This window comes from Pristiophorus japonicus, chromosome 6 (genome assembly GCF_044704955.1).
Source record: "Pristiophorus japonicus isolate sPriJap1 chromosome 6, sPriJap1.hap1, whole genome shotgun sequence".
NCBI lineage: Eukaryota > Metazoa > Chordata > Chondrichthyes > Pristiophoridae > Pristiophorus > Pristiophorus japonicus.
Window position 1 is genome coordinate 31,513,547 of NC_091982.1, and position 27,903 is coordinate 31,541,449.

The window sequence follows — 27,903 nt, forward strand, 5'->3', positions numbered from 1 at the left end:
TCAGGCCAACATCCCCAGCATCGAAGCATTGACCACGCTCGATCAGCTCCGTTGGGCGGGCCACATCATCCGCATGCCTGACATGACTCCCAAAGCAAACGCTTTACGTGGAACTTTGACAGGGCAAGTGAGCCCCAGGTGGGCAGAGGAAACGCTTCCAGGACACCCTCAAAGCTTCCTTGATAAAGTGCAACATCTCTACCGGCACCTAGGAATCCCTGGCCCACGACCGCCTAAAGTGGAGGAAGAGCATCCGGGAGGGCGCTGAGCACCTCAAATCACATCGCCGGGAGCATGCAGAAACCAAGCGTAGACAGCGGAAGGAGTGTGCAGCAAACCAGACTCCCCACCCACCCTTTCCTCCAACGACTGTCTGCCCACCCTGTGACAGAGACTGTAAGTCTTGCGTTGGACTCCTCAGTCACTTGGGAACTCACTTTTAGAGTGGAAGCAAGTCATCCTGGACTCCGAGGGACTGCTAATGATGATGATACAGGGGGAGGGAAGTTCAAGTGCCCATGGATACAGGAAAAGTGGTGAGTAGGATCAGGAGCAGGCAGTGGAGGAATCAGCAGCCAGAATCTGGAACTAGTGGACAACTGCTGGATTCAGGAGTGAGTGAGGCAGCAGCGCTGATACAGTCAGCTTTTATAGTAAGTTTCTGAGTTAATATGGAAGTGTTGCAGGAGCAAGAGAAACAGCACTGTGCTTCTGTATTAACTCCGGGATTGACAGTAAAAGCTGACTGTACAGGTACTGCTGCCTCTTCTGCTCTCCATTCTAACAGCAAATGTTAGTCAGAACTTTCACAACAGCCCCGGGTGGTCGTTGCACCGATGAATGAAAGCACCGCCCGAGGGCAGTACTAAACTATACAGACTAGAGCTTCTGAATACTAACCATCAAATTCTATACTGTTAATCTCGAACTTTGACCCAACTACTCTCATGACTAAAGTCCTGCACACTCATACTTGCCAAACTGCAGTGGATCTCTGTCCCTTGACTTCAATGGAAAAGAAAATTGGGCAGGGTATAAAACAGGCTGCCGATTCATTATCATCTATTTTGCACTACCCATGAAGACCAATCTCATCGCCCCTGCTCCCCCTGTACTGAGGAGTGGGAAAATTATCCAGGATTCCTACTCTTGATTGCTATCTGCCTTTCAGATGAGACATTAAACCAAGATTCTCCCAGGTGGATGTAAAAGATCCCATGTCACTATTTAGAAGAGCAGGGGAGTTATCCCCAGTGTCCTGGCCAATATTTATCCCTCAACCAACATAATAAACAGATTATCTGTTCATTATCACGTAGCTGTTTGTGGGAGCTTGCTGTGCGTAAATTGGCCGCCGCATTTCCCACATTACAACCGTGACTACACTCTAAAAGTACTTCATTGACTGTAAAGCGCTTTGAGACACCGGTGGTCGTGAAAGGTGCTATATAAATGCAAGTCTTTCTGTTCTTTTTAACAAGTTGAAGAGAACAGAATTGAACTTCCTCCACTGTTGAATAGCCTAACAGCACCCATTGTTAAAGCTCGTACATGGAAAATGGCCACTATGGTGAAGTAGCAGACTGTCCCTGGCACCCGTGGATCCCAGCCCTCAGAGTCGGTCAACAACTTGGGATGGGGGGATTTGGGAGCTTGTAAAACTTGATAAAAAAGATGATAATGTTATCCAGTCTCAGGCTGCTAACATATTATTTTTAAATGTTATAATTCTGCAAAAAATATGTTTTTAAACGCAATGTAAAATGTCGCACAATGCAAATTTGCCACAGCATCCAAAATGGAGGCATTGTATGTTAGTTTTCATAACAAGCTGTTCTAGGTGATAATGTCTCTTTGAAATGTGTTTGAAGGTAAGACTATACAGACACCTGGTGGACAGACAAAGAATTGCAACACATCTCATCAATGGCACCAGTAGCTTTATTGAAACATCTGCATCTATGTTTAAGAACCTGTTTCAGCTTACTTTCTCCAGTGAGTCACTGAGCCATACAGACGAGGAAGATCTCAGATTGGATCTCTGTTCTGTGTTGTGTTAGTTGATCTTGCCTGTGTTACTGATAGACGCTACAATTGGCCAGGTTTCTCGCTCTCACTGCCTAGGTGCACAGAGCAAGCGTATTGAAGGCTATCGATGGATGTGGAATTGTCGCCAGCAAGTCATTACCTTCAGGCAAAGAGGAAGATATTAAAGACAGGAAATGTGGGGTTAAAAAAAGTGAAAGTGAACACCCATCAGTCTTTTACTGTGCATCTAATCACAAATTAATGGCCCTGATGCACAATAGCAGTCAGCATCCAAACTGGCAATCTCCATTTACAGCCAGTTTTCTCAATAATAGACCCAAGACTGATTAAAGCCATCCCCTAAAATTAACAGAGTACAGCAATCCAGTGTTAATTATTACTTTGATAAACTGGGATGAGAGGGTTGTCCTATGAGGAGAGATAGAGTAGATTGGGCCTATACTCTCGAGTTTAGAAGAATGAGCGATGATCTCATTGAAACATATAAGATTCTGAGGGGGGTTGACAGGGTAGACGCTGAGAGATTGTTTCCCCTGGCTGGAGAGTCTAGAACTAGGGGGCATAGTCTCAGGATAAGGGGTCGGCCATTTAAGACTGAGATGAGGAGGAATTTCTTCACTCGGAGGGTTGTGAATCTTTGGAATTCTCTACCCGAAAAGGCTGTGGATGCTGAATCGTTGAGTATATTCAGGGCTGTGATAGACAGATTTTTGGACTCTAGGGGAAATCAAAGGATATGGGGATTGGGCGGAAAAGTGGAGTTGAGGTCAAATATCAGCCATGATCTTATTGAATGGCCGGGCAGGCTCAAAGGGTTGTACAACATGCTCCTGCTACTAATTCTTATATTCTTATGTTCTTAACTTACAGTCATTAAATTATAATGCGAATAGTTTGGCGTACAGTTCTGGTCACCACATTACAGGAAAGATGTGATTGCACTAGAGGGTACAAAGGAAATTGACGACAATGTTGTCAGGACTGGAGAATTTTAGCTATGAGAAAAGATTGGATAGGTTAGGGTTGTTTTCTTTGGAACAGAGGAGGCTGAGGGGAGATTTAATTGAGGTGTATAAAATTATGAGGGGCCGAGATAGAGTGAATAGGAAGGACCTATTTCCCTTAGCAGATGAGTCAATAACCAGGGGGCATAGATTTAAAGTAATTGGTAGAAGGATTAGAGGGGATTTGAGGAGAAATTATTTCACCCGGAGGGTGGTGGGAGTCTAGAACTCACTGCCTGAAAGGGTGGTAGAGGCAGAAACCCTCACCGCATTTAAAAAGTACTTGAATGTGCACTTGAAGTGTTGTAACCTACAAGGCTACAGACTTAGAGCTGGAAAGTGGGATTAGGCTGGATAGCCTCTTGTTGGCCGGCACAGACACAATGGGGCTGAAATAGCCTCCTTCTGTGCTGTAAACTTCTATGATTCCATGATTCTATGAAGTGGCAGTCCAGGATGAAGGGACAAGGATCCATAGGTGCAGGCATGAGTCTGCAGATAAGTGACAGGGCTTTGGTCGTTGAAGTCGAGTTGATGCTGCATCAGACGCTTGCGAGGTGACTTCTGTGCCATTCTGCAGCACCATCCCATTGGTCAACACAGCAGCACGTCAACAAGAAGGTGCAGCCACAGGTGGTTGTTGCTGTCCCTGAGCTGTGTGCTGTACCGTAGCCACTGGTGTCCTTGCAGTAGATGGCAATGCTTGGCATCTTTCCCTGTGCTGCTCCAGACTACAAGAAGGCAGATTACCACAGTCATTCTCAGGTGGGTTTGCCAAGGCCTACAGAAAATGGGTAGTGGCATCTTGACAGGTGCAGCCACACGTTGGCTCCTGATCACCCTGGCACGCCGTTGTTCATACAATACCATGTAAAGTGTGGCCTGCTGTTATTGGAATACTGCTGAAGAAACTTCCAGCGTAAGGCTTTGACAGGCAGTCCGGCATCTGATTGTGATGCCATCGGAAGGTCTTCTAGCACAGCTGTCATTGGGAAGGGGATACTCCATCAACAACATCTGCCAAAGCAAGGTTTGCCATCTCGCTCTGCAGATGTTGGGGTGAGGTGCAGACAGGTGGGCTCCGAGCACCTCTCGGGCAGCCTAACTGCCTGGCTGCCTTCTGCTGGTCAGCCTGTTCCCCCAAGCACATCAGCTCAAAGAATTCCTGGGGGCACATCGTCTGGTGCTAACAGGGAACTCGAGGCAAAATAAATAAATACATAGGCTCGGAATTTGCGGTCCTGATGACGGCAACCTGGCAGCGTTCATTGTCATTTCACCGTTGAAACTGACTGCAATTTCAGGTTTCAGCGCACGCGCAGCCCAACGCAGAAATGCTGAAGTTGTGGTCTGTCATTCACTGCTCCTCCACAGACTGCGCTGTCCCCACCACCCAGTCCCAACCTACACCGCACCTTGTAAAAGTTTGTTCATCTTTATTTCAAGTTTGCCTTTACCCCAAATGAGAGCCCCAATCTTTGTTTTGCTCTCTCTAACATTTAAAACAAGTTAGAAGGAGCTTACCCACTTTCTGACAAAAAGTCACTGACCTGAAACATTAACTCTGTTTCTCTCTCCACAGATGCTGCCTGACCCGCTGAGTATTTCCAGCATTTTCTATTTTTTATTTGAACTTGCCCACTTCTTGGTTTGCTGTCTGTGAGAATTTTGTGTTTTGTTTGGTTGCTTAGATAGCTTGTTGACGTCACAGCACCCCTTTGCGGGGAAGCTCCATTAACTTGCATTGATTTCACTTATGAGTCGGAAATGTCGAACTTCTCACCACATAGATCGTGAGATCTTTGTGGGAAGCTTAGTTCGGGGCCAGCATTGAACGCCTTTGCTTCGCCACAGACCGCAAATTACAGGGCTTAATTTCACTCGGCTCTAAGGCTCCTGAAAGCTTAAGTGCCTGATGGAAACAAAAAAAATCCCATAAAACTACAAGAATGGCCTTTCAAAGATCTAATGCAGACCACAAAACTGCAGAAGCCTTTTAAATTTTTTTTTGCTGCAGATTCACCCAAGGTTTTCCCCTGCAAGGTTTGACTGACATGTTGGAGACTCACTGTCCATCGCGATTCTGGGGCAGAAACTGATGCACAGCCCATCCATGCCCCTCTTTGAATACGGTACAGACGAACGTACGAACTGTCATGTATCTCACATTACTGTAGATAACTGTATCTTACCATGCTATACATGACTGTAACTGGATATGACCTGTAACAATAAGCATACCTTACCACCGGGGGTGCACTTGCAGGAGACACTCCATACCTGTCCCACTGTGGTATATAAAGGGAGGTCTCAGGCAAGTGCAGCACTGGAGAGCTGGAATTAAAGGTGCAGGTCCTGAGTGACCTTGACTTCAGCATGTGTCTCATGTAAGTCAGTACATGGGAGTCAGGACTTAACAATGGCGACGAGTTATGGAATCACAGAATCCACAGAATGGCTAGCAACAGCTCAGATGAGAAATACAATGCTGGAGACAATTGGGATGACTTTATAGAAAGGCTCCAGCAAAGCTTTGTGACCAAAGACTGGCTGGGCGACGATAAGGCAGACAAGAGAAGAGCCCATCTCTTGACCAGCTGTGGCTCGAAAACATCCGCTTTAATGAAAGACCTGTTGGCACCCGAGAAACCAGCAAGTAAGTCATTTGAGGAGTTGAGCACACTGGTGAGAGACCACCTGAAGCCACCGAGCAGCCAACACATGGCCAGACACAGGTTCTACAACTACAGACGCTGTGTGGGCCAAAGCATACCCGACTTCGTGGCGGAACTTCAGAGGCTGGCTAGTTCATGTGAGTTCCCCGATGAACTAAGGAGAGAAGTACTGAGAGACTTTTTTATTGAAGGAATAGGTCACACAGGCATATTCCGAAAGCTTATAGAGACTAAGAACTTGACTCTAGAGGCAGCAGCACTGGTCGCACAGATGTTCTTTGCAGGCGAAGAAGAAATGAGGCTGATCTATACTTCGGGTACGACAACCAACGAGGCATCGGAACAAGGGGTTCACTTTGTGAAACAAACCGCTACCCCCACATACAGACAAAGGCAGGAGAGCAGGCCTTCAACAGCAGACAATGGCGCCAGAAGCCATCAAAATCAAGGGCCACATGAACGGCTGATCACACCTCATCAACCCACAATGCGAGCAATCAACAACAGATTGAGAGAAGCTCAAGGGAGATCAGCCAGACGCAGCTCATCCTTCGGAAACAATGGAAACGGTCTGTGTTGGAGATGTGGGGGAAGGCACTCAACCAGGGTGTGTTGATTTCAGCATGCCATTTGTAGAAACTGCAACTACACAGGGCATCTGGCTCGCATGTGCAGAAAAACAGCAGCTCAGCTGGTATACAAATCAGAAGGATTGGAAAGCGGACAAGAAGATGGTTGGAACAGTGCACGGGACGCCGAGGTACAGCGGGTTAACACGATCAATGTCCACTGTTCTTACACCAAGACGCCTCCAATTATGATGAGGGTTCCACTCAACGGGATACCCATCAACATGGAACTGGACACGGGGGCCAGTCAATCCCTCATGAGCGTTCAACAATTTGAACAACTGTGGCCGCACAAAAGCAACAGACCAAAACTCAAACAGATCAACACCAAACTAAGGACCTATACTAAAGAAATTGTCCCAGTGCTTGGCAGCGCCATGCTCTCAGTCACACACAAAGGGATGGTGCACCGACTTCCCCTGTGGATTGTCCCCGGGGATCTCCCAGCCCTGTTGGGGAGAAGCTGGCTGGAAAAACTAAATTGGAAATGGGATGATGTTCACGCCATGTCGTCAGCGGAACGGACCTCCTGCTCAACAGTTCTAAGTTGTTTTGAACATCTCTTTCAGCCAGGTGTGGGCACCTTCAAAGGGGCTAAAGTTAGAATCTACATCACACAGAATGCCAGACCGGTCCATCACAAGGCTAGAGCTGTGCCTTATGTGATGAGGGAAAAGATTGAAAACGAACTGGACCGGCTTCTGCGGGAAGGCATAATTTCTCCCGTGGAATTCAGCGACTGGGCAAGTCCCATCATCCCCGTCATGAAGCCTGATGGATCCGTGTGAATCTGTGGGGATTACAAGTCTACCATAAACAGAGTCTCCCTACAGTACCAATACCCGCTGCCCAGAGCGGAGGACCTATTTGCCACGTTGGTTGGAGGAAAACTTTTCTCGAAACTTGACCTCACATCTGCGTATATGACGCAAGAACTGACCGAAGAGTCTAAGCTACTCACCACCATCAACACACATCGAGGCCTTTTTGTGTACAATCGATGCCCATTCAGCATCAGGTCGGCAGCTGCTATATTCCACCGCAACATGGAAAGTCTGCTCAAGTCCATCCCGGGGACGGTTGTGTTTCAAGATGACATACTCATCACGGGCAGGGACACGGACTCTCATCTCCGCAATCTTGGGGAAGTACTAAGTCGATTGGATCGGGTAGGCCAAAGAGTTAAGAAATCCGAGTGTCTGTTTCTCGCGCCTGAGGTTGAATTTTTGGGCAGAAGGATTGCCGCTGATGGAATCCGCCCAACCGAATCCAAAACCAAAGCGATTCGCCTGGCACCCAGGCCCCGGAATGTCTCGGAACTGCGTGCCTTTCTCGGGCTACTCAATTACTTTGGGAACTTTATGCAGAACTTGAGCACACTGCTGGAGCCTCTCCACGTGCTACTCAGAAAGGGGTGTGATTGGTTTTGGGGGGACGCCCAAGAACGCGCCTTCAATAAGGCACGCAACCTACTATGCTCCAAGAGTGTTTTAGCCTTTTTTGACCCAGGTAAAAAGTTAGTCCTTACGTGTGATGCGTCAGCGTACGGGGTCGGGTGCGTTTTACAGCACGTCAATAATGCGGGTAAATTGCAGCCCGTTGCTTATGCCTCCAGGTCACTTTCGCGGGCTGAGCGCGGGTACGGTATGGTTGAGAAGGAGACGCTCGCGTGTGTGTACGGTGTCAAAAAGATGCACCAATACCTTTTCGGGGCCAAGTTTGCGTTAGAAACCGACCACAAACCCCTCACGTCCCTACTATTCGAGTGCAAGGCAATCAACGCCAACGCCTCGGCGCGCATTCAGCGGTGGGCACTCATGCTGGCGTCTTACGACTACACGATAAGGCACAGACCAGGCACAGACAACTGTGCCGACGCGTTTAGCAGGCTACCCCTGGAGACCACAGAAGGGTCCGACGAACAGGACTGTGAGATGGTCATGGCAATCAATGCCTTTGAATCCACAGGTTCGCCCATGATGGCTCGTCAAATCAGAGCCTGGACGACCAGCGACCCCATGTTATCTCTAGTTAAAAGATGCGTTTTAACCTGTGACTGGGCAGAGGCTCGCGATGCCTGCCCCGAGGAGGTCAAACCCTTCCATAGGCGCATGCATGAACTATCACTACAGGCAGACTGCCTGATGTGGGACAGCCGAGTAGTTATGCCCTTACGAGGCAGGGAGGCGTTTGTCCGGGAGCTCCATCGCGAGCACCCGGGGATCATCCTTATAAAGGCCATAGCCAGATCTCATGTCTGGTGGCCTGGCATTGACGCAGACTTGGAGCTCTGCGTCCGTCGGTGCACCATTTGTGCCCAACTCAATAATGCCCCCAGGGAGGCCCCCCTAAGCCGTGGCCCTGGCCCACCAAACCGTGGTCGCGGGTGCATGTAGACTATGCGGGCCCATTCATGGGCAAAATGTAGTCGTTGATGCATTTTCAAAATGGATCGAGTGCACCATTTTAAACACGAGCACCACCTCCACCACTGTGGAGAGCCTTAGAACCATGTTTGCAACGCACGGCATTCCTGACATATTGGTCAGTGATAATGGTCTGTGCTTCACCAGCGCAGAATTTCACGATTTCATAGATGACCACGGTATAAATCACATTAAGACGGCACCTTTCAAGCCAGCCAGGCAGAGCGAGCAGTGCCAATCATTAAACAAGGCATGCTCAGAATCCAAGGTCCCACGCTGCAGAGCCACCTGTCGCGACTGCTGCTGGCTTACAGATCTCGTCCGCATTCGTTGACTGGGGTTCCCCCCGCGCAACTATTGATGAAATGAACCTTAAAGACCAGGCTCTCGTTAATCCTCCCAGACATGCATGAAATTGTTGAGACTAAGCGTCAAAAGCTAAATGAGTACCATGACCGAAATTCGAGGGGGAGGTGGAATGAGATAGGGGATAAAGTGTTTGTTCAAAAAATATGGCCGGGGTCCCAAATGGCTTGCAGGGACAGTAACAGACAGAGGGAAACAGGCTACAAATGAACAATGGCCAAACCTGCCAGAGGCTTGTAGACCAAGTAAAAGGTAGATTCACTGATAACACTGAAGAACCAGAGGCAGACTACAATATGGAACTCACACCACACCTGGTTGACAGACAGGTGGAACAACCTGAGGAAACCAGGCGAGATATCAGCAATCACACCGAACGAGAAACAGGCACCAAGGCAAACAACTGAACCACAACTAAGACGCTCCACGCGAAAGCGCAGACCACCTGAGAGACTGAATCTATAAAGGCAATAAGACCTTGGGGGAGGGTGATGTATTGTATCTCACATTACTGTATATAACTGTATCTTACCATGCTATACATAACTGTAACTGGATATGACCTGTAACAATAAGCATACCTTACCACCAGGAGTGCACTTACAGGAGACACTCCATACCTGTCCCACTGAGGTATAGAAAGGGAGGTCTCAGGCAAGTGCAGCACTGGAGAGCTGGAATTAAAGGTGCAGGTCCTGAGTGACCTTGACTTCAGCATGTGTCTCGTGTAAGTCAGTACATTAGAGTCAGGGCTTAACACGATGACGGAAAGGTAAAGACCATCTGGTTGTCCCACACAATTGCGATACCTTGCGTATCACAACATGAAGTAATGAAGTACCCACCTGATTTCTGACATTATTTGAACTTCTCGATGACTGTGTTATTGCCTTGTAACACACTCTAGCTTATGTGATATCCATTATGTAGCAGACTTCTACCTGTGGTTGCTATGCTGTATGTGACACACTGCAACCTGGATATTATCTTGTATGTGACACATTATCTGGTGAGCTACTTTGTATGTGATATGCTGTAATCTGTGTGTTATCCTATGACACACACCAGCTGGTGTATTTTATCCTGTAGACAATCAGCAACACCAACTTACATTTATATAGTACCTTTAATGCTGTAAAACGTTCCAAGGTGCTTCATAGGAGCGTAATCAGTCAAAGATTTACACTAAGCCAAAGGTGGAGACATTAGGACAGGTAACCAAAAGCTTGCTCAAAGAGGTAGGTTTTAGGGAGCATCTTAAAGGAGGAGAGAGGGGTCGAGAGACAGAGAGGTTTAAGGACGGAATTCCCGAGCTTAGGGCCCAGATGGCCGCCAATGGTGGGGCGACTGAAGTGCGGGATGCACAAGAGAGCAGAATTGTAGTAATGCAGAGTTCACAGAGGGTTGTCGGTCTGGAGGGGGTTCCAGAGATAGTGGGGTTAACCCACGGAGCGATTTGAACACGAGGATGAGAATTTTAAAATGGAGGTGTTGGTGGAGCGGAAGCCAATGTAGATAATCAGGGTTAGACATTTGCAAATTATACATTTCTGAGATGCTATACGAAAGAAGATTATGTGGCATATTTTTAAAACTTTCAGTTTTCATTGTTGACTATACTATTTGTACTGTAGGCTTAAATTTGACCTTGCTGTAATTCAGTAAAAGTAAAAGATAATGTTAAAAGTGCAGTGGCTGCTGGGAAGTAAGAGCCAGCACAGCGCATGGATTTAATACCGTGGCTGTAAACATATTAATAATACATGACTCAGCTGGTGGGATAAAATCTCGCTGTCACAACCTGCGATCACATTTAATAGATAGAAGATGGATTGAGCTGCTCAGGCTCCATTTACTTTCCAGCTATTCACCTCAGTACAATTAGCTATTTATGTCATTCTCTGAGGTACTTTCATTTCATTTTAAATGAACTACATTCTGACATCCTTGCTCTAATTATCTGGTTTATAACATCGGAAGAACGTTGTGGGCAAACAATTAAGTATTTAGCTTTTGTGCAGTGAAATATTTCAGCAAGGTTTTCCCCTCTCACACTCACCCAGTTCAGCCTCAAGGTTTTAGCTCCCTGCTCTGTTATTATCCCCCTCCAGCCATGTCTCAGAACAGCGATTGATTAGCGAGCTGCTCTGTGGCACACAGGTGCACAACAGGTTGTTCCAACTTCTGGGGGTTTATTATGAGTCGTAAAAATACATGGCAGAAGCAGAAGACTACCCATCTCTGTTCCTCCATGCAAGAGGGGACAAACTGCGAAACATCTGCTTGAGTGCAGACATATCGGAACATTCAGATCCTGTCTGCTCCAACTGATGGTCCAATTACTTTCTTCTGAACAGCTCCCCAATGACCATAAATTGAGAGAGAAACTCGTTCCATCTGGAGTAAAAAAGGATATGGTGTTCCTATGAACAAATACAAATTAATAATACTATGGGCTCAATTTTCCCCAATGCCGTTTTTGGGTGTATTGCCAGAGTTACGCCTGTTTTTCTTGGCCCCGACTACTCCAAAAAAATAAGTAGCAAGTATCCCCGTTCTATTTTTTGAATTTGGCGGCACGCAGCCTGTCCTTTAGCTTTGGGGTGGGAAGTGGGGTGGGAGGGGTGCGGGGAGCCTAATGTCTGTGCAGAAAAAATTATGCTCCTCCTTCTGCGCATGCGCGACAAAAAAAAGGACGTTTTTGATGTGATTGCTATGGGCGCGCATGCCCAGTACAGCTACGGTCTACATTTGGCCATTTTTAAAGAGCCAGTTGTGAGTGAGAACTTTAATTCTCATTGGAGCTGCAATACGATATGCAACGCGCCTCAAGGACCAAGAATTTCCTACAGGATAACGTGGAGGCACTAGTTATTGTAATTCAGGTGAGGTGGCAGGAGCGGGACACCAGCAGAGGTCACACAAAAGTTCCACCAAAAGAAATGAAGAAACGCTGGAACCAACTTGCAGAAGATTACTGGGCAATGGTGACCAGTCCAAGGTCTGGAGGCTAGTGCAAAAAGAAATGGCAGGACCTTGGTCAAGTAGTTAGTGTAAGTAATATTTTCATTTATTCACTGGAATTGCAATTGTAAATGTGACCAGCTGTATATGTCTCACCCAGCAGAAAGACACCCTCTCTAAAAAGTTGTATTTTCATCTTTGCAGAGGAAGGTGGCACACAACAAAAGGGACAGAACTTGAACAGGAGGAGGCCCGGCAAATCTGCACCCACTGACACCCTTGGAAGACAGGGTCGCTGCTTTGATGGGTCCTGCCTGGAGAAAAGTAACCACCATTGCACAAGTTGGGCCCACACTCGAGGGAGAGGGTAAATCCTGCAAATTCCACAGTCTGGCTTTGTTAAATGTTAAGTACTGCCCGGGCTAGCCATGCTTCGGTTCATGGGGATGATGCAATGTGCTATCATTCACCGTGGTCCTTCAAATGAGCCTGCTACTTGCACTGTGTGAGCCTACGCATGCCATACACCCTGCCCCTTCCTCTGCTGTTAACCATTTGTCTGTTCTGTTATATTTTGCAGAACTTGAGGCCAACCCTGTCGATGCAGAGGATTCAGACGCGGACGAGTCGGAAGAGGAGAACATCTTCCAATCCCACCTTCCAAATCAAGAGCATGGGGGTGAGGGGGAGGGAGAGGTGATGGATGGAGCCCCCACTGTTGTACTGTCTGGAGCAGGTGCAGGTGCCACCCATTGAAGTGTCAGCCCTTTCCTGAGTGGTATGAGTGTTGTGGGAAATTCCATGGTTTCACACAGTCTGAGGCTGGGGATTCCAGTAGGGTGCAGCAAGGCATGCCCAGGGCCCCACCGTCCGAGGCTGCGTGTCTCAGTGGGATGCAGCGAGCCACACCCAGGGTGAGGAGGGGAAGGAGAGCTCGACCACACTCTCCTGAGGTGCAGGATCTAACGGATGTAGTTCAGATGATGGCAGTGAGCGTGGAGAGCATTGACCTTACACGATCACTCCTGGATACCATCGGTGGGGTGGGTGATGAGGTATTGGGTCTGTCGGGAGAAGTAACAACACTCTCACGAGAAATGGGAACACTGTCCGGGAACATCAGGGAGGGAATGTCTCAGGCAGCTGATACAATGTCGGTGCACATGAGGGACGGAATGTCGCAGGTAGCTGATGCGCTGTCAGTGAACATGAGGGAGGGAACGTCACAAGTAGCTGAGACACAATCGGCGAACATGAGGGAGGGAATGTTGGAGGTAGTTGAGACACTGTCAGGGCACATGAGGGAGGGAATGTCAGAGTCAGCTGCTGCAATAAGGGAACATGCCCAGACTCCGCGCCCATTGACAGAATCAACTGCCACTTCCATTCCAATCCCCAGACCAGTCTCTGAAGAGCCCCAAGGCCGGCCTTCCACATTACCGCCTCCCCCCCCACCACCCCCCATCAAGAAGTGAGCATTACCCGAGATGTTCGAAAGAATAAGCTTGGTACCAACCAGAGAAGCGCTGCACCATTGCCTGTAGGCAGGATGAAGTCAACAAGACCAAGCGCAACAGGTGGTCTTAGAATAAGGTGGAGGAGAGATGGGTGCAGCCTTTCTTTGCTGCTGTTGTTGTTGTTGTTACTGTTGTAACTGTTCTCAAGTTAAAACATTTTTGTAAGTTATGTAAATTTACAAATTTAAAAGTTTGTAAGTGATATTAAAGATATGACATGATGCGATGCATGTCGTCACACACGAGCTGCACATTAACAGAGTGGAAGCCTTTTCTGTTCCTGTACATCTCGGAATCCTCCAAAGATGCTCGCAAGGTGATGTGGGTACGATCAATGCAGCTCTGTAATTTTGGTAAGCCAGCAATCCTGGAGAAGCCTGCAGCCCTGTCACGCATTGCCTGGGCAGTCATGGAGAACTTTATGTAGTCATTCCTCTGGGCATATACTGCAGCTGTCACCTGCCGAATGCAGATGTGCGTTGCATGTTGAGAAATGGCGCACACATCCCCAGTTGTGGCCTGGAACAATCCAGATGCATAAAATGAAAGTGCAGCTGTAACCTTCACTTCAACAGACAAAGCAGTCCTCCTGATGCTTCTAGGTTGCAGGTCTGCTTTTACTAACTCACAGATCTCAGTTACAACTTCTTTGTCTAAATGCAGCCTTCTCACACAGTCTGCATCACTCAGGTGCAGGTATAAATGCCTCTCGATACAGCCGACATGGGTAAGGCCTCCTATCCATCATCCTATGTGCTCTGAGATTCCTCATGCGATGATGTCGAATCAATTGTCTCCTCCTCAGCACCATCATGCAGAAGGCTTGCACGAGGTATGACATTGTCAGTATTACCCTCATGATTAAATTGTACCTTTGCAAGAAGCTCAAAACAGTAGGCATGACAAGCTTCTTTGTTGTCTCTCTCCCCAAGGTCGACGCCCTAGTATGGGCCACACCCAGGTCTGAGCATGAGCAATAGGCTTGCTTAGATCGGGAAACACCATCGCCTCCACAACCCCCCACTCCCCTCGCTATCCCCGGGCTTTATTTGATGCAGTTTGCTGCATAGTGTAAGGGTTCTCATCCCTTCAGTTCGGCTTCCATACCCTCCACACTCCCTGGGCTTCTTTTGAAGCTGAGCCCCGAGCCCCTGTGTCCGGGTGAGGGATCGATTCTGCCGGCCGATGCTCCGGCTCTCGAGCCCGATTTGGAGATGTTTGGTGGTGACGTGGCACTTTAAAAAAAATCCTAAATTAAAGAATTGCACGAAACTTCCATTTTCTGCATTTTCAGTTGGAAAAAATTAAGCTTAGTGATGGATATTTAATGTGTCCTTGACTCCCTCCAAAACTTCATATAAAAACAATGGCGCCTTTCTGCACTGATTTTTTGATGTGCGCTGGTTTTTCTTAAGTGTCCAGAAGGTTTCTTGGGAGTGGTCACATACGCCGCCCTAGGAGAAATGTAAGTTGGCCAAACTTGCATAAATGTGAAAAACTGGCGCAGACATCAGGTTACGCAAAAAAAAACTCACCTAAAAAAAATCATAACTAACTGGCACACAATCTTTGGGGAAATTTGGGTTTTTAAATTTAGGCCAAAAAAACGGCGCAAATCACTGGGGAAAATTGAGCCCAAGATTGTCACAACACTTCTGAACATTGCTAAACAAAGTGAGCAATCAACAGTCTGCCCAGGTTCAGAGCACAGAAAACCTGCCAGTGACTCTAATAATTGCTAATCTTACAGGTATATCGGGCTGTTAGTTCTCTTGTAACTGCTTCAGAGCACAAAATAGTTCCCTTCTGAGAATCATGTGACATCACAATAGGCTCCCGATGATCGAATTCCATAGTTCACTGCCTGGAGTGGAACTGAATCATCCAGACCAGGGAAGTACCAAGATTGCTCCCCAATCTATATAAGAAACAAAATGTGTATTTATATAGCGCCTTTAATGTAGTGAAACATCCCAAGGCGCTTCACACGTGTATTATGAGACAAAAAAATTTGACACCGAGCCTCATAAGGAGAAATTAGGGCAGTAACCAAAAGTTTGGTCAAAGAGGTAGGTTTTAAGGAGCATCTAGAAGGAGGAAAGAGAGGTAGAGAGGCAGAGAGGTTTAGGCAGGGAATTCCAGAGCTTAGGGTCTAGGCAACAGAAGGCACGGCCACCAATAGTTGAGCGATTATAATCAGGGATGCTCAAGAGGCCAGAATTAGAGGAGTGCAGATATCTCAGAGGGTTGTGGGACTGAAGGAGATAACAGAGATAGGGAGGGGTAAAGCCATGGAGGAATTTGAAAACAAGGATGAGAATTTTGAAATCGAGGTGTTGCTTAACCGGGAGCTAATGTAGGTCGGCGAGCTCAGGGGTGATGGGTGAGCGGGACTTGGTGTGGGTTAGGACACGGCAGCCAAGTTTTGAATCACCTCTAGTTTACGTAGGGTAGAATGTGGGAAGCCAGCCAGGAATGTGTTGGGAAAATCTAGTTTATGCTGAGTTAGCTGGACTGGCAGTGTGGGCACAGTAACCGGTCTGAGTGACCTTGAGATAGGAAGGGCAAAAACCGGCCTATGTTCTTACTCCTGATGGTTGTCCAGGAACTGCAGTTTCAAAATCTACCTGTGTGAATGCCAGTAGAGGACAGGATCACACTTGGGTATGATGCTCAAACAGCTGGGTAGGGTAATACATGAAGACTGGACATACTGTACCTCAGCATAACTGTCGGTGCTTTCAAATTGAAAAGAGCAAGATTTGCGATTTCTGGTGGAGAAGGGAAAGAAAGGATTTAAGGTGGGCACCGTGTTTTATAAAAAAGAATACCTCGCTATAACGGAACTTCAAAAATAAGTTTTCCACGAACTTGCACGTTGCTTTGTTTATGGTTAGTCACAACATAAGCTTTCTCATTTACCTGGCTCTGTCACCTTCACATTGCTGGCTCTTCCTCACTTTCCTCTCCTGATTCTCTCTGTGCCTTTCTGTTCTTTTCTGCTTGCCATTTATTTTCCCTCTCTCCCCCACCCATCACCTCATCCCCACCTCTCACTCTATCGCCTCCCCTTCACCCTATCCTCCTCCTCACGCCATCCACTCTGCTCCCCATTGCACTCCTCCCCTTTCCCTCTACCTCATGCCCTCTCCAATCACTCACCCGTTTATAAATAGAATATAGTGCTCCGCAAGCTGACAATTTCTAGCTTAGTGCTGGAAAAGCAATGCCGATGGGAAACAGGGAGGAGGGCAGGAACAGCAGGACAGGGACCCAGGGCTTGAGTGAGGAGCGAGGAACAGGGTGCTGGAGATGGACACAGTGACCCAGGGGCAGGTGAGCAGGCCAGAGGCCCAAGGTTGGATGGGTGGCCAGAAATAATAAAAATAAAAGTTTAAACTTCAAATCATTCAGGAAACAGTATCTTGAGAAGCTCAAAATAAATATGAAATGTAATTAATACTTGCTAGCAGTGCCACCTTGAGGAACAAACCTGGGCAATGCAGTGCCACCTGGTGATGACACATTGAAATAAAAGTAATAGCCAAACAATCCACTAAAGCACAACAAAAGCATAGCACAGGAATTTAAGTGTGGAAAACAGGAAGTGCACCGGGGCGCACCCAACTCAGCATCGACCAGAGGTTGAATCTGTGACCTTCCTGCTTTGTATCATACCTTCCATTTACTCACTGAGTCACTGAGATATCCTTATTTTAACATTAAATCATTTTTTCTTATCTAATAGGCACACTTCTCTATCTTATTTCTGACTAATTTTGCTCACCAAATTATACAGCACATGTGAAAATCTAACTGTATTAGTTAGTCCACATGCAAAAATGAAACGAAAAAAAAATGTGTTGAATGACACATTTTGAGATATTTGAATCCATGTCCCTTGCTATGGATTTATAGTGTCCACAATTCCCAGCATTGCCATTGTAAAGTCCTGTCCCCTCAGTACAGATTCACACGAGGCATGTAGTGAAGTCAAGGTCACTCTGGACCTGCACCTTTATTTCACAGCTCTGGAATGCTGCACTTGCCTGAGACCTGTCCTTATATACCTATCTCTTGCAAGTGCACCCCTGGTGGTTACAGGTCATATCTTATTACAGTCATGTATAGCATGTTATGATACAGTTATATATAATAATGTAAGATACATGACATCACCCTCCCCCAAGGTCTTATTATCTTTATAGGTTCAGTCTCTCAGGTGGTCTACGCTCTCGCGTCGAGTGTCTGAGTTGTGGTTCAGTTGTTTGCCTTGGTGTCTGTTTTTCTTTGGGTGTGGTTGCTGGTATCTCACCTGGGCTGTCTGTTTCGATTGGTGTGATTGTTGTTGACTCGCCTGGGCTGTCTGTTGGGATTGCCCTTTCCTCAGGTTGTTCCCTCTGTCTGTCCACCAGGTGTGGTGCGAGTTCCACATTGTAGTCTGCCTCTGGTTCCGCAGTGTTGTTGGTAAATCTGCTTTTGACTTGGTATACATGCCTCCGGCAGGTTTGGCCATTGTCCATTTGTACTACCAGTAGCCTGTTTCCTTCCTTGCCTGTTACTGTCCCTGCAAGTCATTTGGGACCCCTGCCATAGTTTGGTACAAACACTTTGTCCCCTATCTCATTCCATATCCCCCTCGAATTTCTGTCATGGTACTCAGTCAGCTTACGGCGCTTTGCCTCAACGATTTTGTGCATGTCTGGGAGGATTAATGAGAGCCTTGTTTTTAAAGTCCATCAACAGTTGCGCAGGGGGAATCCCAGTCAATGAGTGCGGACGATATCTGTATGCCAGCAGCAGTCGCGACAGGTGACCCTGCAGCGTGGAACCTTGGATTTTAAGCATGCCTTGTTTAATGATTTGCACTGCTCTCTCTGCCTGGCCGTTGGAGACCGGCTTGAACGGTGCCGTCTTGACGTGATTTATGCCGTGGTCAATTATAAAATCTTGGAATTCTGCGCTGGTGAAGCACGGACCATTGTCACTGACCAATATGTCAGGGATTCCTTGCGTTGCAAACATGGTTGCGAGGCTCTCCACAGTGGTGGAGATTGTGCTCGAGTTTAAAATGGTGCATTCGATCCACTTTGAAAATGCATCTACAACTACGAGGAACATTTTGCCCATGAATGGGCCCACATAGTCTACGTGCACCCGCGACCACGGTTTGGTAGGCCAGGGCCAGGGGCTCAGGGGAGCCTCCCTGGGGGCATTGCTGAGTTGGTCACAAATTGTGCACCGTCGGACGCAGAGTTCCAAGTCCGCGTCAATACCAGGCCACCAGATGTGGGATCGGTCTATGGCCTTCATGAGAATGATCCCCGGGTGCTCGCGGTGGAGCTCCCGGACAAATGCCTCTCTGCCTCGCAGAGGCATGACGACTCGGCTGCCCCACATCAGGCAGTCTGCTTGTAGTGATAGCTCATGCACGCGCCTGTGAAAAGGTTTGAATTCCTCGGGGCAGGCATCGCGATCCTCTGCCCAGTCACCGGTTAGGACACATCTTTTTACTAAGGATAATGTGGGGTCGCTGGCCGTCCAGGCTCTGATTTGGCGAGCCGTCATGGGCGAACCTGTGGACTCAAAGGCATTGATTGCCATGACTATCTCACAGTCCTGTTCGTCAGACCCTTCCGTGGTCGCCAGGGGTAGCCTGCTGAGCGCGTCGGTACAGTTGTTTGTGCATGGTCTGTGCCTTAAGGTATAGTCGTAGGACGCCAGCATGAGTGCCCACCGTTGAATTCGTGCCGAGGCGTTGGCGTTTATTGCCTTGCTCTCGGATTGTAGGGACGTGAGGGGCTTGTGGTCGGTTTCTAATGCGAACTTGGCCCCGAAAAGGTATTGGTGCATCTTTTTGACACCATACACGCACGCGAGCGCCTCCTTCTCTACCATTCCGTACCCGCGCTCCGCCCGCGAAAGTGACCTGGAGGCATAAGCTATGGGTTGTAATTTGCCCGCACTATTGACATGTTGTAAAACGCACCCGACCCCATACGCATGTGAGAACTAGCTTTTTACCTGGATCAATGAAAGTCAAAACACTGTTGGGAACACAGAAGGTTGAGTGCCTTATTGAAGGCGCGTTCCTGGGCGTCCCTCCAAAACCAATTGTACCCCTTCTTGAGTAGCACGTGGAGAGGCTCCAGCAGCGTGCTTAAGTTCTGCATAAAGTTCCCAAAGTAATTGAGTAGCCCGAGAAAGGCGAGCAGTTCTGAGACATTCCGGGGCCTGGGTGCCAGGCGAATTGCTTCTGTCTTGGACTCTGTTGGGCGGATTTCATCAGCGGCAATCCTTCTGCCCAAAAATTCAACCTCGGGTGCGAGAAACAGGCACTTGGATTTCTTGTAGGCCTATCCGATCCAACCGTTTTAGTACTTCCTCCAAATTACGGAGATGGGAGTTGGTGTCCCTGCCCGTGATAAGTATGTCGTCTTGAAATACAACCATCCCTGGGATGGACTTGAGCAGACTCTCCATGTTGCGCTGGAATATGGCAGCTGCCGACCTGATGCCGAATGGGCATCGATTGTACATGAAAAGGCCTCGATGTGTGTTGATGGTGGTGAGTAGCTTGGATTCCTCGGTCAATTCTTGCGTCATATACGCAGATGTGAGGTCTAGCTTTGAGAAAAGTTTACCTCCAGCCAATGTGGCAAATAAATCCTCCGCTCTGGGCAGCGGGTACTGGTCCTGTAGGGAGACCCTGTTTATGGTAGATTTGTAGTCCCCACGGATCCATCAAGCTTCATGACTGGGACGATGGGACTTGCCCAGTCGTTAAATTCCACAGGTGATATGCCTTCCCGCAGAAGCCTTTCTAGTTCGTGTTCAATCTTTTCCCTCATCACATAGGGTACAGCTCTGGCCTTGTGATGGACCAGTCTAGCATCCTGTGTGATGTAGATTTTGACTTTGGCCCCTTTGAAAGTGCCCAGACCTGGCTGAAAGAGATGTTCAAATCGCTTTATAACTGTTGAGCAGGAGGTCCATTCCTCTAATGACATGGCATGGACATCATCCCATTTCCAGTTTAGTTTTGCCAGCCAGCTTCTCCCCAGCAGTGCTGGGGGATCTCCAGGGACAATCCACAGGGAAAGTCGGTTCACTGTCCCTTTGTGTGTGACGGAGAGCATGGCGCTGCCGAGGACTGGTACGATTTCTTTGGTATAGGTCCTTAGTTTGGTGTCGACCCTTGTGAGTTTTGGTCTGTCTCTTTTATGCGGCCACAGTTGTTCAAATTGTGGAGTGCCCATGAGAGATTGACTCGCTCCCGTATCCAGCTCCATGTTGACAGGTATCCCGTTGAGTAGGACCCTCATCATTATAGGAGGTGTCCTGTTGTTGGAGCAATGGCCATTGATCGTGTTGACCCGCTGTACATTGGTGTCCCGGATACTGTCCCCACCGTCTTCTGGTCCGCTTTCCGACCTATCCAATTCATATACCAGCCGAGCTGCCATTTCTTTGCACATGCGGGCCAAATGCCCTGTATATTCACAGTTCCTGCAAACAGCCTGCTGAAATCGACATCCCCTTGATGAGTGCCCACCCCCACACCTCCAGCACAGACCGCTTCCATTGTTTCCAAAGAATGAGCTGCGTCTGGCTGATCTCTCTTGAGCTTCTCTCAGTTTGTAGTTGATTGCTCGCATTGTGGGTTGATGAGGTGTGAACGGCCATTCCTGTGGCCCTTGATGGCTTCTGGCACCACTGCCTGCTGTCGAGGGCCTGCTCTCCCGCTTTTGTCTGTGTGTGGGGGTAGCAGCTTGTTTCATGCTATGAACTCCTTGTTCCGATATTTCATTAGTTATCGTACCTGCATTGTAAATCAACCTCGTTTCTTCTTCCCCTGTGCAACCAGTGCTGCTGCCTCTAAGGTCAGGTACTTGGTGTCTATGAGCTTTCGGAATATGCCTGCATGGCCTATTCCTTCAATGAAAAAAGCTCTCAGCATTTCTCTCCTGAGTTCATCAGAGAACTCACATAAACTAGCCAACCTCCGAAGTTCTGCCACAAAGTCGGGTATGCTCTGGCCCACACAGCATCTGTAGTTGTAGAACCTGTGTCTGGCCATGTGTAGGCTGCTCGCTGGCTTCAGGTGGTCTCTTACCAGTGTGCTCAATTCTTCAAATGACTTGCTTGCTGGTTTCTCGGGTGCCAACAGATCCTTCATTAAAGCATATGTTTTCGAGCCACAGCTGGTCAAGAGATGGGCTCTTCTCTTGTCTGCTTTGTCGTCTCCTAACTAGTCTTTGGTTACAAGGCTTTGCTGGAGCCTTTCTATAAAGTCCTCCCAATTGTCTCCAGCATTGTACTTTTCATCTGATCTGTTGTTCGCCATTCTGTGGATTCTCTAATCCCGTAACTCGTCGCCACTGTAAAGTCCTGTCCCCTCAGTACAGATTCACACGAGGCATGTAGTGAAGTCAAGGTCACTCTGGACCTGAACCTTTATTTCACAGCTCTGGAATGCTGCACTTGCCTGAGACCTGTCCTTATATACCTGTCTCTTTCAAGTGCACCCCTGGTGGTAAGGTATGCTGGTGGTTACAGGTCATATCTTATTACAGTTATGTATAGCATGTTAAGATACAGTTATATATAATAATGTAAGATACATGACAGCCACCTTCATGAGGATTACCGTAATTCATGGGAACCCTGACCCATCAGCAGATTAAATGGGTGGAGTGGAGTTCCTGATAGGTCAGATTGAACATAGTGCACAGAGGAATGAGTTTGATGACCATATGGTCTTCACCTTTTATTATGCACAATACAAGCCGGCAAAAGGTAGACCCAGGGACTGAAGCTGAGACCTCTCTCGTCCATATGTCTCAATGGCACATCAGGACATTTTCACATCGAAGGGAATTCCAAAACCGAGATGGTGTTTTGGGGATGAAATATATGTGCAGATTAATGTGAGCAAAGTTTTAATAAAAATTACATGAAATAACAAACAATAGCATTTGTAGTTGCTTTAGGCCCAGCTGCCAGTGAAGAGTAATGGTTTCTTTCATTGTAGCTCTCAAGAGGTCTGTTACTAGGAATTTTCCTTTCAGGATTTTTTCTAAAACACGTTATCTAACTTCCATCTTGAGTAATAAGCATTCAGTGTGCCTTCAGGGTAGGAACCAACTGACAACTGTCTGGGATTTATTGCTCTCCAAAGCATTTTATCTTGCAGGCAGTATTAGGGAACATCCGGAAGATTCCTTCTGTATATTTAGTCCACTGACTCAGGCAAATCTATTGCACGACAGATTTGCAGAGCCTGTTATTTTATACAGTGTACCTGTTTTATTTAAAACTCAGGCAATGAGTCAATTGATGTCTTGTTTATACTGTGTCCCAGAGCTTTTTATCCAAGTTCAGTAGTCCAAATGAGCAGAGCCTCCCTAGTTTACATTGCTGGCTCTCCAATTCCACAGCCATGGTATTTATATTTAATCGATGCAGATGCAAATTGCAGTATTCCGTGTTTTAATGAATTGATATTAAATAATATCCTACCAACCTATAGACAGGTTAAGTAAGTAGAGATATAAAAAAAAAACACTGCAAATGCCTGAAATCTAAAATGAAATCAGAGGGATCAAATTTTGTCTGTTTTCAAGCGGGAATTGGCTAGCAAAATCAGAACAGCAGAACTTACTGCCCCATTTCCATTGCCGATCTGCCATTTCCATCAGGGCCTTGACATAGGCGTCCAGAACAGCCGCCTGAAATAGGCAGGCAGGAGTTTCATTGGTCCGGAATTTGCAGTCAGTGGCAAAGCAAAGGCACTGGCCCGAAGAAAGCTGCCCACAGAGATATTGCAAACTCTTTGTCGAGAAGTTTGCCTTTTTCGACGTTCAATTGATTTCAGCGCTCCTTAGTGGGAATCTCTAGTGCAATGCTGCTCAAGCTATCAACAAGCTGTCTAAGCAGCCAATCACAATGCAGAATTCTCACAGACAGGAAACCAGGAAATGAGAAGCTGCTTTTATCTGGACTTTATAAAAATGTTGCAGGGAGCGAAACAAAGATTGGGACTCTCACATGGGGATAGGGTAGAACCACAAATAAGAACAAACTTGAAAAAAGATTTATTTAAAGTTTAAAAAAAATTGTCATTTTGATCATAATGGAGAGATGCGAGATTCCATAAATATAAAAATGTGTTTTTCAGGGCCATAGTGTTTGTTTAGCAGTCAATGCACTGTTAATCCCCCAGTTACAGCTCATCCTACAAAGTTTAACATTTAATGGGGTATTTAACAGCGATATTAGCGTGTAAAAGCTTAACTTTTCATCAGTTTCAGTGATTGCTGGCTATGGGGGTGGTGGTGGGAGAGTCCACAGTGCAGCCAGGGGCGGAGCAGTGAACGACTAAATGCAATTTCACGTTTAGATCCACATGCGCCACATCCTGAAGTTGTGATCAGTTTCAGAGGGGTAATCACAGTGAACGCTGACAGTTCGCCGTTGTGACCCACCGCAAATTCTGGGCCACTAAAGTATGCAAATCTGGGTTCTATTTTAGGCTGCTGCCATTTTAATGCACTTTATCAGAGTGCCTGCATCCTTGCAGCAGCCCAGCATTTCCCCCTCTCTTCGATGAGGAGTAACTCATCCTGGGTTGGTTACTAGGAGACAAGGGAAATCCTCTGCAGTCTTGGCTTGCAACCCGACTTTGAAACCCAAGGATGCCAATGGAGATCAGATACAACAGCAGTCGTGGTTGAACCAGGGCAGCCATCAAGCAGGCCATGGAGGTGCTGCAACTACCATTCTGCTGCCTGGGAGTTTGCTGTGGTGCATCGCTGGGAGGGTGTCGAGGGTAGTGCTGAATAACTTTTACCTTGTGATGGGGAAAAGATACTGTTGGTGCCAGATGAAGAGGAGGAAGCTGATGATCCAATGATCATCAGATTGAAAGTACCGTTAAAAGGCCTTGAAATTATACCAGGATACAGACCGTAATAAGTAAGAGGCCCTACCTGATCCCACAACATCAGCTGGGAATGCAACATTGTGGGGCCAAAATTCAGCTCCCGAATAAGGCCCGTTATCGCCGGATTGCGGCGGCCATGCAGCGGAGTTGAGCGGCTGCCGATTTCTGGTCGAATGGCCGCTGCAAGCTAAATTCAGCAGGGATATTTTTCTGGCGGTCTCCACTTTCACCCTGCTGCTGTCGAGCGGCCGTGAGCGCATCATCAGTGCAGGCACCACCGGCACCCCACCGCCTCCCTCGAAACTCAGCCCGAAAAATCTAATGCCTGCCGAGCATTGTCCCCGACAGCTTTTTCTGTCGGTTCACCTTTCATTCCCTCTGTCAGTTCTGGCTGCGCGGCGGCCATTAATGGCAAGGACCAATGCTGCGGCCGCCATTTTATTTATGTTGCCGCTTGACCGACTATTGTGCACCTGGGTTCGGCCGGGCCGCCAACGGGCAGCCTGGCAGCCTCTCTTGGGTACCGGCCCGGCCGAAGCCCTCCCTGGTGACCCAGTGGCCGATTTTAAATAATCGCCGATTCTCTCCACCTTTAATGGACGGGTGAGCGTAGAGATGCAGACACGCAATAACGTCACCACCGCTCCGCTGCCCCCCCCTCACCAGCACTTACCGTCGCACTTTCCGCCCCCATTATGACCGACTTCCTGGCCATTTAAAAAAAAAGACAAAGAGCTGAATATCGATCAAGAGTCGACCTCATCCTACCCGGCAGTGAAAACACTAAAAAATGGTGGGCCTTAATTTCGGCCCCTGTATGTGCAATGGATGTGGAAGTGGGAAAACGTGTAAACTTTAATAAAATAGAATACAATATGGAAGGAAGCTCTGCCAATATTAATCAGGAGATGTATAGGTGGCAAAAAAACATCCAACAAAATAGGCCACTAAACGTTGAGGAATAATAAAGGGCAGGCTTAGTCAGCACTGCTTATTCATAGAACCATAGAATAGTACAGCACAGAAGGAGGCCATTCGGCCCATTGAGCCTGTGCCGGCTCTTTCGAAGAGCAATCCGGTTAGTCCCACTCCCCTGCTCTTTCCCCATATCCCTGCAATTTTTTCTCTTTCGAGTATTTATCCAATTCCCTTTTGAAGGCGACTATTGAATCTGTATCCACCACCCTATCAGGCAGTAGTACCTAAGTCCTAACCACTCGTTGCATAAAAAACTTTTTCTCATGTCACCTCTGGTTCTTTTGCCAATCCCCTTAAATCTGTGCCCTCTTGTTATCACCCTTCAACCATTGGAAACAGTTTCTCTTCATTTATTCTACCTAAATTCTTCATGGTTTTAAACACATCTATCAAACCTCCACTTAGCCTTCGCCGCTCCAAGGATAATTCAGATGAGATGGAACTGTACCCGACAGGAGTCACTGCCTTTGGGAGAGAAGGGGAGAAAAGGGTGAAAAATTAGAGAAAAAACATCAATTTGCCACCGAGTTGTATGATACAATTATATGCTATTTTTTGACTCTAGCAACATATTCTTTTTAAAAAAGCATTAAAGTTATTCTCGGTTGATTCTGAGCCATGCATCTATCTTTTTTCATGTGAAAGTGAGAAACTTTCATATTATAGGTCTGATTCCATGATCGGGTGCTGGAGGAGCATCACTCGCAAGGGCGTGCTGGTCAGGAGATCACAACAACAACAACAACTTGTATTTATATAGCGCCTTTAATGTAGTGAAACATCCCAAGGTGCTGCACAGGAGTATTATGAGATTTAAAAAATTGACACCGAGCCACATAATTAGAAATTAGTGCAGGTGACCAAAAATTTGGTCAAAGGGGTATGTTTTAAATAATAATAATAATAATAACTTTTATTTATATAGCTGTAACATAGTAAAATGTCCCAAGGCACTTCACCGCAGTGTTACAAAACAAAACAGATAAATTTGACACCGAACCACAAAACAAGAAATGAAGGCAGATGACCAAAAGCTTGGTTAAAGAGGTAGATTTTAAGGAGTGTCTTAAAGGAGGAAAGAGAGGTCGAGAGGCAGAGAGGTTTATGGAGGGAGTTCCAGAACTTAGGACCCAAACAGCTGAAGGCATGGCCACCAATGGTTGAGCAGTTATAATGAGGGATGTTCAAGAGGGCAGAATTTGAGGAGCACAGACATCTTGTAGGGTCTTGAAGGAGTGTCTTAAAGAAGGAAAGAGAGGTAGAAAGGCGGAGAGGTTTAGGCAGGGAGTTCCAAAGCTTGGGGCCTAGGCAAAAGGCATGGCCATCAATGGTTGAGTGATTATAATCAGAGATGCCCAAGAGTGCAAAATTAGAGGAGTGCAGACATCTCTGGGGGTTGTGGGACTGGAGGAGATTACAGAGATAGGGAGGGCAAGGCCACGGAGGGATTTGAAAATTAGGATGAGAATTTTGAAATCGAGGCATTGCTTAACCAGAAGTCAATGTAGGTCAGCGACCACATGGGTGACGGGTGAGTGGGACTTGGTGCGAGTTAGGACACGGGCAGCCGAGTTTTGGGCCACAGGTCCGCAGTGCCTGATTCTCAATCCACTTAAATTACAGAATTTCAGGCAAATGGGTCGACGAGTTACCAACTCTGCAAATGCTGCCCCTTTGCCAGGAGAGTCAAATTAGGGAATCAGCCCTTATAGCTAATATCAGTTTTTTAAGAAACACTAAGGGAACAAAGCTGCCCTATCAGACACTCCAGCTGAGGAGTGTGTGCAGTCACTGAACTCGCAAAACAGTCATTACTGCTGATCCTCTTGGCACTTTCATTTGGATATCAAACACAGCCTCGTCCCTGCACTGAAATGCTAAGAATTGCTTTTGAGCAACTCTTGTCATTAAAGCACATAACCAGAGACAAATAAAAAAAACGAACATAGTGCCTTTCCTGCTGATTGAGGCCAAGGGAATGAGCTGATGCCCCCACCTGGCATTGGTTCAGAAGGTCATGTCATCGTGAGAGACGTGATTTTATTTGTTGTCGATATAATTGTGTGTGTGTGTAGAGGTACCCTTACATTTGAAGAGTGCAGCCAACAACAAACACACAGATCTTGCTCCATCAGCTGCACTCCTGAATATAAATGGCACAACCTGCTGGATCCTGTGTCTATAAATTAGCGATTGGAGCAAGTCCTTTTCGTCACACAAGCTAATCATGGGGGCTGCACCCATAAAGCAGGCCATCAGCTCCCAAATCTAAACATGGCAAAGTAACAGCACAAATCATGAGATGTATAGGTGGCAAAAAAACATCCAACAAAATAGGCCACTAAACGTT

The 27,903-nt window shown here is 47.1% G+C and overlaps 1 pseudogene; it reads right to left on the reverse strand.

Annotated features, from left to right (window-relative positions):
* LOC139266090 (small ribosomal subunit protein uS3-like) overlaps positions 1-27,903 on the reverse strand; it is a 58,016-nt pseudogene that overhangs the window by 13,919 nt on the left and 16,194 nt on the right.